At 36.1% G+C, this 12,212-nt stretch overlaps 1 non-coding gene across 1 annotated transcript; it reads left to right on the plus strand.

The window, feature by feature from the left end:
- Positions 1–11,487: 11,487 nt before the first annotated feature.
- On the plus strand, positions 11,488–11,589 carry LOC143393302 (small nucleolar RNA U13). The gene has a single exon (XR_013090596.2). It is a non-coding gene; the product is annotated as a small nucleolar RNA U13 (small nucleolar RNA).
- Positions 11,590–12,212: the final 623 nt, after the last annotated feature.

Consider the following 12,212-nt stretch of genomic DNA (forward strand, 5'->3'; position numbering starts at 1 on the left):
TTTGAGATGGCAGAGGATAAAAGCTTTCAAAACTAAAAACATCCTAAAATGTTTCATGGATTCTTTCAGTTCTAGTCTTCACCTGCTGGGAAGTCCATAAGCATGAAGATAATTAGATTTTCTTTTTCTTATGAGAAGATTCTCCACAGAAAGAGAGTTGTACCCATAATGATGCTTCAGCTTTTCAATGACATCATTTTTGCTCTGTATTAGAGCTGGCTTTTATAGCTTTGCCAATAAAATTCTTATATTGTTTTCTTATAATTATGCTGTTCTCTCACCTGGACTATGAAAGAATCATTTATGATGTTACTTATTTTCATGTACACATCATAGTACCTGATACATAATAAATACTTATTAAGTATAAACTGACTGGATTAAGTCATTTAGTCACAATAATCATATATAAATTTCCACACTGACTGATTCCTCCCTATGAGGCATAGCACTTATTGAAATGAGCAGAAACAGTGAACTGGTTCTTATTAATCAGTTATACTTATGATAAAATTTAATTAAATCAACTTTATGAGAGTTTCTTCTACATGTATATTGTGTATGCCAAATTTTCTGGCATCAGATTATTGAAATTCCTTTCTGTTTCAGAAGGGACCTAAGTTTTGCCTTTAAACTTTGATAACCCAGGATTTCTTGTCTTTGAACTTAGTATCAAGTTAAGCACAAGGAACCTGACATTGATCTTCAGTGGAATGCCAGTCAACAAACTTTCCCTTAAGACTTCCAAACACTGTGTTAAAACACAAGGTTGGTAGGATAGTCAGTATTTGTTTCCACCTTCTGAGGGAAGGGAAGTGAGTTCTGGTAAAGTCCCTAGAAATTGTACAAGGGTTACTATATGGCATTATCCAAACTCCCCATTCCATCTACTTAGGAGTGAAGCACTAAATCACCCATCAAGTATTGGTGACTAATAGTTCACGTCTAAGGTTCCATGGGATAATTACCTCATTTTGAAGACTTCTGTCCCACCTAAAGCCGTGTTCCCTTTTCTAGGGCAGCCTATATTCAGTATCTGGTCAGAAATATTAAATTCTGGCTCTGGGCTCTGACACCTCAGGCCATTTCTGCTGTAGAACTTCCAGCAGGATCAAGTGGGCCTTTGTTGTGACTGCTTCAATTTTCCACTTCTCCCTTCCTTCACCCTATTCTTCTTCCTTCACTCCCTCCTAGGTGTTGGCATTTTAGAGCACTCCCCAGTAAAGTCTAGTGTGTTTTTCTGAGGACCATGGCCCATAGTAAGTCACTATAGTTATAGACTATCCACTATGGGGTAAGTCATGAAAATATGTGTCAACTTTGTGCTTTGTTTTGAAGTTTTTAGTATATATATATATATATTTTACAGGAGTATCTTAAGAATTTTGTGTAATATTAATAAAGCATAATCTAATTGAACATTAGAAATATAATGTGCTTGTTTTAGTATTTATCACACTTGCCTAGAACTCAGAGTTAAAGGGATATCCAGTATTAAATTCAGTATTTATGATATGAGCATCAATTGTTTTCAATGCACTAGTACTAAAGAAATTTTATTCTCTTTTACTCATAATTGTTATTGTGAAAAAGAGAATAGGAAACCCTATTTTCATCTTTCTGAAGAAAACTTCTGGATAACACTTTTATGTTATATGTACATGAGGCTTTTTCTTAGAAAACAATGTTTTAGTCAGCATTTTAACTGCTGTGACTAAATTACCTGACCAGAATAATTGTAGAGAAGAAAAACTTTATTTGGAGACTCACAGTTTCAGAGGTCTCAGTCCATGGACAGCTGGCTCCATTCCTGGGGGCTCAAGATGAGGCAGAACTTAATAGAGGAAAAATATGGCAGAGGGAAGCAGCTCACATGATGGTCAGAAAGCAGAGAGTGAGTCTAAGCTCAGCCCACCAAATATATACCCAAAAAGCACGCCCTGCCATGAACTTCCTCCAGCCACAACCTACCTACCTTCAGTTGCCATTCATTTAATCCCATCAGAGAATCTTGGACTTCTAAGCACCTCAAAATTCCTCCCACCAATTAAAAAATCTCCAAAAGCTTCTGAACCCCATCGTCGGGTTAATCCTAGCAACAAGCCCACTTTTCAGTGCCAATTTTTGTTGTAGTCAGCTTTTTCTCTGCTGTGACTAAAAGACTCTATTAGAACAATTGTAGAGGAGGAAAAGTTTCTTTAGGGGTTTATGGTTTCAGAGGTTCTCAGACCATAGAAGGATGGCTCCATTCCTCAGGGCTTGAGGTGAGGAAGAACATCATGGCAGAAGAGTGCAGCAGAGGGAAGAAGCTCACATGCTGATCAGAAAGCACAGAGAGATTCCACTTGCTAAATACAAAATATATACCCAAAGGCATGTCCCCAGGGACCCACCTCTTCCAGCTATGCCCTACCCACCCTCAGTTACCATTTAGTTAATCCTGTCAGGGGATTAATCACTGATTGGTTAAAGCTCTCAAAACCCAACCATTTCTCCTCTAAACTTTCTTGCATTGTTTAACACTTGAACTTTTGGAGGACATCTCACATTCAAACCATAACAAACATTCATAGTACTTACGTTGGAATTAGCTGGATAATATTTATATCTAATTCAATACTGTATTAGAAACAGATACTCACCAAGGGGTTAATACAAGTTTCCTTAGTTTGTTCCATACCTTTCTCCCTTAGAAAAAAATTCTGTATATTCGAGTATAAAGTCTTTCTAATCAAACATCAAAATGTATCTACCTATTGATAATAAATGCCAAAAATAAAATTTAAAAAATATTCACATAAAATCTGCACAAACATAGGCTGTATAAATTCCAGGTAGGTTTAAGTCATTCTCAAGTTTCTTTTCTAAATTTTTCTTATAGTAACATGATTAAAGAGAATGAAAAATTGTCATGTTTCTGCAACTATTTAGCAAGGATGTATTGGAAGTCATACGCTGAATATTTATATAGTTCAACATAAAGTGTAAAATTTGCATTTGCTTTTTAAGATAGGACAGAAGACCAAAGAAATTCCTGCAATTAACTAGTTTCTCCTCTTTTCTCTCTTCTCACAATCTTCATTGTACTTACACAATAAAGTTAGAAACATGACCTCACAGATTTGATTCAGCATCATAGGTTTGGCATTCTGCTTAATGATGGTTGCAAGTTATTGTGACTTATTCAGTCTTCATTCATTGATAGCTTACTATGTGTAATATTGTATAAAACAAGTTTCCTTTTCTCTCTCTTTCTCTTGAATCTCTCATACAAGGCATCTTCATTCGACTTCATTAACCAAAGTTCCACTTTGAGCCTCCATGTTTTTATTTATTTAGTTTTTGGTACTAGGGATTGAACCCAGGGACACTTAAATACTGGGCCATATTCCCGGCCCTTTTTAAATTTTTTTTTTTTTTTTAATTTTGAAACAGGGTCTCACTAAGTTGCTTAATGCCTTCCTAAGTTGCTGAGGCTGGCTTTGATACAAACTTAAGTTTGTCAATGGAGTCTGAGTTGTTCCATCCACAACCCCTCTTTAGGCCTAGAGGTTCCATATTTCCCTGACATTTCTGCACTCAGCTTTCTTGCTTAGTGGGTTTGCAGAACCTGAGGGATTTACATTACCCAGATGAGTGTAGATGAAATCAGTTTTATTCACTCTTGTGGGTGGGCTTGGTCAAGGGAATGAAAATGTTTGCTAAATTTAGAGGGCTCTTGTAATGCTTACTAACCACAACAATGTGTTTTCAGAACACTAAAATTGGAAGACAAGTATTTTGCCCCCTAACTGGCTTTAGTCACCATTGAATTGAACAGAATTGAAAACACTTGAGAGCAGTAACTTATTTGAAGTCTTGTTAACTGCAAGATTTCTATTGGACCAGGGACATTAAATCTATGCTGTAAACAAAAATTGGTGTGTGTGTGTGTGTGTGTGTGTGTGTGTGTGTGTGAACAGAAGTCAAGAGAAGTCCTTGCCAATCATGTTTTTAAAATAGCCAGGTTTTCATTAGAGCAAAACACAGATTACCTGGCACAACCCTGCCCTTCCCCAAATAAATGACATGTGCATGTTGGTGTTTTAACTTTGATGAAAACCTACTGTTTTCAGTGTAAGGAAGACTGCTATGTTTGAGGATTCAATTTAGTGAAATGCCTAAGTTAGGGAATCAGTTATCTTGATTGAAATTGTTATTATTTGTGTTGAAGAATCAGCTGCCTATGGCTTTCTATTCATAAATACCCATGATTTCCTTTTGGGGACCTTTAATCATTACTCAAGATTTGTTTTTATCATTTTCACTTTTCCAAATTTAGAGAAGAAATCTTCCTGGTATTCTCTCATGTATGTCTGATTTTTATGTGTTTTCCTTTTGTTGACCATACTATTTGGCTCTCTGCTCTTTTACTGAGTAATTGTTTTGATGATTTCTGTCTCATGTAATTTAGCTTGATTTTCGAATCTTTTTATTTTCAATGAAGATTGTAGGCAGTAGTATCAGTGTAGCCTACACAAGGCAGCCAGTACCAGACAAAAGGCATAGATGGTTGAATGTTCTGAGAATACCCCACAGACCTGCATTTGTCCCTTCCTGAATCCCTGAGGAAATTCTTATTTGGCTTTGATAAAGATCCCAATTCTTATCTTGGCTAAGAGAGACTAAGAAAAATTTGCCCCCTTATAATACACATGCTCTAGAGGCCAAATTACTCCTGTGCAAAGATACTGCAGATATAGCTCAGAGAAGTCACTACTGCAACAACTTTATTTTAACTGTTAGTATGGTCCAAGTTCTCTATGAAAGAATTATAAACTATGAAGTTCCAAATAATTGTACTCAATTGTTTCCTTGTCAATGAATGTAATTTAATTAATTTCCTTGTCAATAAACATGTAATTTACCAGAAAGCCTCCAGTTTTTCTGCATGAAACCTTCCTTCCAAAGCCCACCCAAGACTGCTTTGGTAGTTTCCAGAATTTTTACAAAATATTACAGGTAAACCAAATAAGTTGTGAACAAACCAATTTTTCCTTCTCAGTCCTTCATTTTAGAGAAACTCACTATTATGTATTAGCTAACTAAACCAGAACCTGGAATACCATTCTTCATCCTTTCTGTCCCTCACCACAGCAAGGAGCCACTATAGCCTGTGTGTTCTGCCTCCTAAAGGTCTCTCTAATTCATTTTGTTCTCTTCACCTAGATTGCTAGACAGCCTCCTAATTGGCCCCTTTGCCTTAGCAGTTTTTCATTTCTCCTCTGCTCTGTAGCCGGAATGATCCTAATCACTAATCCCCATCCAAATTTATAGCCTCCAGGTCTCCTCTGATTTTGGGATAAAATTTTAATCCTTAGATGTCACTCATGATCCTTACTACCTACTTACTATCTTTCCAGTGTCATTTCTCATTATTACTTCCTCCTTGAAATCCGATATCACTCAATCTCTTGGAGTTCCCCAAATGTAGCTCTTGCTCTGAGATTTTGTGTCTGCCACTTTCCTGCCTGGAACATTTTCTTGCTCATTGGTTACCTCCTATTCATCATGCAGGAGTCAGTTTAAATGTTGCTATAAGGTACAGGAAAAACCTAAAAAGTGTTCCCTAATGTTCTCTACTCTCACACAGTCAATCAACACTTCTGCCACCACCAGAGGTACAGGGAATTTCCCCCCCACACAAAGCAATCTGCATGTTTTCCTGTAGACACCAGTGAATGTCCTGCAATTCTTTTCAATTTTGTCACTGTCTTCTGGAGACAGCATCAGATTCCACAGGTTGAGGGTTCAGTCCTACAAGACTGTCTCGCACTTCAGATACAAACCACAAGCATAGGTTGTGACCTCTCCATCTTACCAACCAGCCATAAATTGAGGCTGCCGTGACTGCTTCTTGGGTTTGATTAATTTGCTAGAACAGCTCACAGAACTCACAGAAACCTATGTGTTAGTCAGCTTTTTCACTGCTGTGACTAACAGACCTGACCAGAATAACTATAGAGAAGAAACAGTTTACTTAAGGGCTGATGGTTTCAGAGGTCTCAGTCTATATACCACCAGCTCCATTCCCCAGGGGTTTCAGATAAGGCTGACTATCATGGCAAAAGAGTGTGGCAGAGGGAAGTAGCTCACATGATGATCAGGAAGCAGAGAGAGAGAAACTCCACTTGCCAGATACAAATATATACCTCAAAGCCCTCAGTTTCCACCTCCTCCAGCCACAACCTGCCACTTCAGTTACCACTCATTTAATCCCTATCAGAGAATTAATTCGTTGATTGGGTGAAGACTCTCACAACCCAATAATTTCTCCTCTGAACTTTCTTGCATTGTCTCACACATGAGCTTTTGGGGGACACCTCTCATCCAAACCATAATACTATGTTTATAGGTTTATTGATAAAGCATAGAATAAAGGTTACAGATGAACAGCCAGACAAAGAGCTACATACAGCAAGGTCTGGATGGGTTCTGAGTATGGGAACTTCTGTCCCCATAGAGTTGGGCTGTGCCATTCTCCTGGCAAAGCAGATGTGTTCACCAACTCTCCAAACCCAGTCCCTTTGGGTTTTTATTGGAGCGTTACTCCACAGGCATGACTTGTCAAATCACTGACCATTGGTGATCAACTCAACCATCAGCCCCTCTCCCCTCCCTAAAAGTTGGGGGCAAGAGATTGAAAGTCCCAACTCTTTGTGTCTTTGTATTTCTGGCTACCAGCCCCTATCATGAAGCTATCTAGGGGCCCCCAGCCACCATTTATCTCATTAACATGAAAGAAACACTCTTACTACTCTAGAGATACCAAGGATTTTTTGAACTGTATATCAGGAAACAGGGATGAAAGCCAAATGCACACTTTACATTATCACAGTCACCTTCTCCAGGAAACTTCCAGATGCTTAAGGAGACCCACTTCTATGCTCCTGCAGCTCTGTAGTTCAGTCACAGCATTTGTGACACTGTCTCATCAAACACCTTTGTTTGGAGGGTGATGTATAGACTCTTTGGAGGGCTGTGGTGCAACTTGTTCTTTGAAGTTTTCCAGGAAAGTTAACAATAAGGCTTTATGAAGAGCTTTAACAGAAAGGGAACAAGTGGTAGTCATAGCAGAGCAAGTAAGCTTGGAAACCACGGGAACAGCCAATGAATTCCTCCTATTTTCTAGACACAGAGAGTGAGTTTCAGAAAGGTTGCCAGATGTCGTGACCATGTTAACCACAAAGGGTCCCACTGCCCAAGCATCCTAACTTCATCATGTATTTCCTAATAGGTGCCATATAAGGCTCCTGTGCTCAATAGTAGCCACATGTGACTGGTATGGATTAGGAACAGATTTCTAAAATAATATTTAAAAAGCATATAAAATATCTCAAAAATGTTTTATGTTGATTTTACGTGTTAAATATTTTGGTTATGAGCTGAAATAAAATACTGAAATTAATTTTTCTATTTTACTTTTTTAATGTGTCTAGAATTAAATTTAAAATTAGACATGATTTACATTGTGTTTCCACTAGACAGTATTGCTCAAAATGAGTTTTAGGTGATGTGAAGGCATGGTATTAAAGAAGAGTGAATTACATAACAAAAATGATTCTCTATTTCCTTTAAAACCTTCTGATTATATCAAAGAGAAATTCTAGTTTAGTTCTAGTTTTTCCTCTAATACTATCTTTTTTTTTAAGCAAGGAGAAAGAATCCTTAAGAATCAGAGCCTTAGATAACAATAAAATCTAGCTAGCCTTTGCAACATGATTTTATTTTATTGTGTGGGCATTTAAAATTTCCATCTAAGACATATGGTAATGGTTTTTATTTTAGTGAAAGAAACTTTCATTTATAAATATATTTCTTTTACCACAAAAGCAATAAGTATATTTGAATCAAAATATTAAGTAAATACTAAAGCAGTCTATGACCAAAAAATCATGAAGGTGTTGTGTTAATGATTGTGTTTGGAAGATGGCCTTATACACAGAAGTAATTAGATTTTCAAAATGGAGAGTCTGCTACTAGCCAATACAATATACTAAGTCTTTAACCTCTACCCATCTGTAAAATGGGACTGTTCAAAATTTAACTCCAGTCTTGATAAGGTCATTGCAACATAAATGTTCCAACTTCCATTTCTTGTCACAAAAGATGGGAATCAGGCATATTTGTCCAGCAATAAGTCTGGTAGTCAAGGTCCCTCTAGGGTTATCCTACTTATTGAATAGGAATGATCAAGTCTTCGGGGCCAGGGAAAATGCTGAAAGTTGCTGGAGTTGAATCCAGAGGGAACTTTGGGGCAATCTTGGGTAGGGGAGCTGATGTGGAAGCAACAAAGAACAAATGGAATGATTAAAAATGAGGTGCATGTGAGCAAATTCTTGAGTTGTGTCTTTAAAGCAGAATAGCATAATAAGCTTTGGAATCTAACTGAGCATTAATCCTAGACTGTTTGCTAGTCCTATGATACAGGATAAATTACTTAACCTTTCTGCAGTTTAGTTTCCTTGTCTGTAAACTTGTTAATGATAGTAACTACTTCAAAGACTTTCTACAAGGCATGTACTAAATACTAGATTAATATTAGCTATCATCACCGTCATCTACATTTTTGTCATCAACATCTGTGTAACACAGTGATGGTCAGTGGTCTATGCAAGTATTTGTGGGATTTGAATCTAGAACAGGGTTTAAGAAGTTGGGTCTTAAAGCTCAGGAGCATACAAAAGACAGTATATGACCAAAGTTAGGGTTAATTAAAGATTTCCAATTTATCATATGCACAGATTTTCTGGGGGAATTCTCTCTATAAAGGACCAATCATAGTGGATTGTGCCATAGATACTCTATTGACACAGGACAGATAGTTCCTGGAAATGTTTCTTTTAAACACTTTAGTAATGTGACTAATAATTGGGTAAATGTTATCTCATTTATTTTTTTCCAATGATAGTACTTCTATCTGGTTAATAGCTGTTTTTATAACATATCATTAGGCCATTTTTTCCTGCAGGCTTTTATTTTTCAATGCAGTGGCAGCAAATGCCTCTAAATAGCTGCTGCTGTTCCTCCTCCTCCTCCTCCTCCTCCTCCTCCTCCTCCTCCTTCTCCTCATCTTCCTCATTTGTTGCTGTACCAAAAACTTGGACCACTATTTTAAATTCAAGCATTAGGCTGTGGTGTGTGTGTGTGTGTGTGTGTGTGTTTGTGTGTGTGTATACCCTTTCAAAACCTTAAGAAAGCTATAAGCAATATCATTTTAAACTCCTGAGGGATTGAAAATGCCATTTGAACATATATTGAAAGCTATGGAGTCTGTCCACTCTATGTCTGAGGAGGGTACACACACACACACACACACACACACACACACATATAAAGAAAATGATATACACAACTTCATGGGTTTTGAGGATCCTATTTTACTTCATTTGGCTACCAAAATAAAAAAAAATTATAATTTGGTGACTTTTAAACAACAGAATTTATTGCTTCCAGTTACAGAGGCTGGAAAGCCAAAGATCAAGGCTCTTGGCATAAATTGATTCCAAGTAAGGGCCTGCTTCCTGGTTCCTTGTAGCACCATCTTGCTATATCTTCACATGGTAGAAGGGTCAAGACAGTTCTCTGAGGATTATTTTCTAAGGGCATTAGTCCTGTTTATAAAGACCATGCCCTCATGACCTAATCACCTCCAAATGGCCCTACTGTCTAACACTATTTGCATTGGTGATTAGGTTTCAAATCTAAATTTTGGGGGTACAAAAACATTCAGACCATAGCAGGCACCTGGTTACTTAGTTACTCCAGGTCAAACATCTCTATTGTGGAGGACAAAAAAAAAAAAAGAAAAGAAAGAAAGAAAAAGAAAACATTGACCAGCCTGGAACTGCCAAAATAATGCATAAAATGTAGGTGAGCAAGATCCATGATCCCTGAGACACAAGTTTCTGTTCAGGCAAAAGGCAGGACAGAAATACATGTATTTTTGAATCACAACTAAGAAGTTAAATAGCAATCTGCCTTTCCCTTGATATAGGTCTTCAAAGTATAGCATCATTGTTAAAAATATGATCTTAAATAGAGATTAAGCTTACATTGGAATTAGGATTTGTAAGGCCAGTCATAGAGAGGCTAGTTAGATCTTTTGAAGTCCATGAATGATTGAAAAATTATGAATATCTATTTTAAATAATTCATTGAACATTCATTGCACAATGTGCCAATGGAGGATTATGGAGGCTCAGTTAATTGTCTTAAGTGCATAAGCTAGCTAGTGTCAAAGCCAGTCACTCTGTCCTAACTACTAGGCTGAGACTTTTTCATTGTATTATGTGGCTTTCTTAAAAGCATGTCAAGATAAAGTTTAGCTCACTGAATATTACTTTTACCTAGAGCTATGCACTGGCAATAAAAGAGTATAACCAGTGTTTTCAAAAAGATAAATAAGAAATTTAAATTAGTAGCAATATTTCAAGACATGCCATACTTGCCTTATGACCATTAAACTTGATCTAACGTATTCTGACATATTTTTCCCATTTGGCCTTGACTTCAGTTTGCTTTTTCTCAATTCCTTTAGAGTAATTTTGCCCAATCTTGTGTTCCACAGAATATTTTTCTCTTGAAATGCCTAGTGCACAAAGTATTTTGTGGTCAAATAAGTCTGGGAAATTTTCCATGTATATTCTCCTTTTGGCATGTTAAAAAACCATGTAAAAATATTAAAGGCTCTGGGAAGACCTATAGTAAAACATAACAGCAACAAATCTTATTTGACTTACTCTGTGTTTCCCAAAGTCACTATTCCTCAGGACACTTTTAAATATTAACACCTATTAAAATCCCACTCAGTGAACTTCAGTAGCCCTTGCTATAGATGACTCTGCTTTAGTTCTGCAAGTTTCCAGTCTAAGCTTCCATTTCCAATAGTTGTTGGAAATAGAGCAACTATGTTATGAAGAATTGTTGCTTTGGCATACCCCGCTCTCTGATTCAATTATGAAAACCATTCTAGATAAAAAGTAGCTTTTTTTTCTCCATTATAGTGGCTTAATGTGCTGTCAACTTAATTCCATTTACAAACTTTATCATTTCCACTTCAGAAAAGTATTGCAAACAAGTGATCATATAGGGGAATAATTTTTAACTTACTAATGATACTTGGAAATTGGAAACAATATAATCTTTACTAATAGGGACTGGATAAGAAAATTATGTGAAAAAAATGTTATATAGCTATCAAAATAATATTTTTAAAGTCCATTTAATGGTGTGGAAAAGCACATGTATTATTTTTAGTGACATGTAAGATGTGACATTATATTGAAAGTATCATTCTAAATTTATAATAAACATATGATTTTCACACCAACACACAAACACACACATGCATTCATGTATATCAAAACTTGAAGAAAATACCTTAAAATTTTGAAGTATTTTGTCTCTTGAAAATACCAAATATTCAATATTTAAAATATTTTATAGATCCTTCATTTTATAAGCATGATGATTAGATGTTCACACTATTGAGTAAGATGTGCCTACCTTTAAACCTTATTACAACATCAGCACATTACCCATCTGATGTGAAAAAGAAAAAAAAATTATAATAGTTATATTTTCCATATGTGAAAAAGTCTATTAAATAAGTGGTTTTCCAACTACTTAAACTAGAAAAAGATGCCCACTTACATATGGGTTCATTAGCCTTCATACCTATTTTATCCAGAGATTATCAGGTAATTTTGCTTCCTTTGCCTCCAAATTACTGTTCGTTATTACTTCCTCAGATATAAGAAGGTTTAGTATTCCTTCCCTATAATTTTCTTTTATTATTTTTGGGGGTACAATCTAAGCTTTTAAACTACAATGTTTTACAAACTGATCCTTCAAAGACAAATTTGCACTTAGAGATAAAAAGATTTGTATTAGTTTCCAACAGGATATGATTTTTGCAGTAATACACAATAACATATATGCAAATCTGTAGTGTTGTTTCTCCACATAAAAAGAAATCCTTACTAAAATAAAAGGATAAAATGGATCTTAAATTCAAATACTCATGACTCTTTTGCTTCATAAAAGTAAAGGCTATTTTTTTCTTCCTCATTCAGGGACATATTTATAGGACCTAGGAAAGTATCTGGCAAATACTAGGTATCTCAATGAGTGAATGAAACAATGAAATGAAAATGAGGGCAAATGCTTCC

Source organism: Callospermophilus lateralis, chromosome 2 (assembly GCF_048772815.1).
Source record: "Callospermophilus lateralis isolate mCalLat2 chromosome 2, mCalLat2.hap1, whole genome shotgun sequence".
Lineage (NCBI taxonomy): Eukaryota > Metazoa > Chordata > Mammalia > Rodentia > Sciuridae > Callospermophilus > Callospermophilus lateralis.